Raw genomic sequence first — 2,248 nt, 5'->3', positions numbered from 1 at the left:
CCACGGAATTATGGGATCGTCGTTTTACCACAATGACATCAAATTGAGCAGCAAAGAACCAAAAATCAATGTGAACAGACTGGAGAAAAGACGTACACGTTGTCTCAAGACTCAAGACTGGTTTCATGTCTTTACCCAGGTATAGAAATTAAATGTTCGACATGCGCAAACATACGAATGAAATATGAATAATTCAAACTAAACAAAAGCTGAGTAAGTCAAGAAGGTATGTACATTAGATTTTTTTTTTTTAATCAGCAATTTATTGCTGCTCAAGTAAGATGAAAAATTAATATCAATCCAGTATAATGGGGTGTCGGTGTAGTATTGATGATTTATAGGCGGAGTTTACTTACTGTAATTCATTCTATTACACCAACGTATGTTATATATTTTCAGTGGGTGGATCTCAATCATTTATCTATAAGATACGATTTTAGTTGTGTCCAGTCAGTCTTTGAATTAAAAGGTCTGATGGATAGCCGGTATAATGTTTACACATCTACCAGAAGTTCGTTCAGAAAAGCGTATGTTATGGCTATCGCTCCTTAAACGTAATTTCTTTGGAAGCATTATTCTTTATTCTTCCCAATATGACAAGCGTACATCCGATTGGCAGTTGTCAAAACAAATTACGAACAAACAAAATACCCGATAAAATGCTTCTGCAACCGAGACCGCCGCCAATATTAGACAGCTGAGGTGTGCCATATATATGAATTAATAATGTTGTCAGAAAAAAAGTGCAGGGAAATTAGTTTTAGCGAATGATTTAGTCGATAAGTAATATTCGTGAAAGATTTCAAATGTTTTAATTGTGCCAGTATGTTCCACTGAGTTTTCTGCTAGTATTTTATTTGCGTGTGTGAGATCAACTTATTTATGAAGACAATAAAATATGGGCATGCCTCGAACAATCCCATGTATACATGTATGCATATATATGTATATCTATCTATGTATCCATCTCTCTCTCTCTCTCTCTCTCTCTCTCTCTCTCTCTCTCTCTCTCTCTCGATATATATATATATCTCTATCTGTGTGAGTGCCAGTGTGTGTCAGTGCCAGCGGTGTGCCGTGTGTGTGTGTGTGTGTGTGTGTGTGTGTGTGTGTGTGTGTGAACTGAATGTGTACACGTGTGTTCGTCACTTCTTTAGTTCAACGTCTGTTCACCGGTTGTAAGTGATATTAGACGAGGATAGGAAAAAAATTTGGTGGGGTTGGAGGAGGGAAGGGGGTGTGCGTGGGGGCTGGGGGAGGGGGGGGGGAGAAATTACTGTGTACGCATGTGAATAAGTGAAAGTGTGTGTGTGTGCGCGCGCGTGTGTGTCGGTTACATATAGAAAATGATTGATTTAAGTTGTTTTTTAAATATTTTTTTTAAGCATAAAACTATAACATCTTTCTAATGAAAAACTAACTACTATAACAGCAAACCAACTGGACTATTTAACAAGGAGTTGAAAAATTCATACATTAGTAATGGACTGCTGAAGATTGTCAACACTGAAGATAATTTCAGTTCAGGGATGTGAGACTTATTGCAAGTTAGTATATGATCGGCTGTTATCAGTGTGAGCACCATAGATGCAAGAAACATTACTGACATATTTGGTCTTAAAACAATTCATTTTCCATCTGCAGATTACAGAAATGATATGCCTCTTATGTGTGTGTGTGTGTGTGCCAGTGTGTGTGTGTGTGTGTGTGTGTGTGTGTGTGTGTGTGTGTGTGTGTGTGTGCGCGCGCACGCACTCGCACATGATGTGTGAGTGTGCCAGTATGTGTGTGTGTGTGTGTGTGTGTGTGTGTGTGTGTGTGTGTGCCAGCGTCAACTGAACAAGTCACGTTGACAGGCAGTAGTGTTGTCCCTTCTTTCATTAATATAGAACAATGAAACAAATAAACAAATAGTTAACACGCAAACGTCATACAGCCCCGATCCCCATTTTCTTCTCTTTTTTTGTGTTAGGTCGGTAAAACGTTTGTTTTCCACATATTCAAAATGCCGATGTAACGGAGTTTGGATCCGATTTACATGACTCGTGTCTGTTTTCAGTGAAAAGATAGATTCGTGATTAGCGTTATCAGCTCGGCAGAGATGGGAATAACATTGACAAAATATAAATGAAATATATATTAAAAATCAGTAAATGAATAATTAATGAAAATGACTGATTAATTCATGTAATTAGTCAGTTCTCTTTGTGGAATTTTCTGAACACACTCCGCACTTTAAACTGTTTAC

Source organism: Babylonia areolata, chromosome 9 (assembly GCF_041734735.1).
Source record: "Babylonia areolata isolate BAREFJ2019XMU chromosome 9, ASM4173473v1, whole genome shotgun sequence".
NCBI classification, from domain to species: Eukaryota; Metazoa; Mollusca; class Gastropoda; order Neogastropoda; family Buccinidae; genus Babylonia; species Babylonia areolata.
This window is presented reverse-complemented; position numbering follows the sequence as displayed.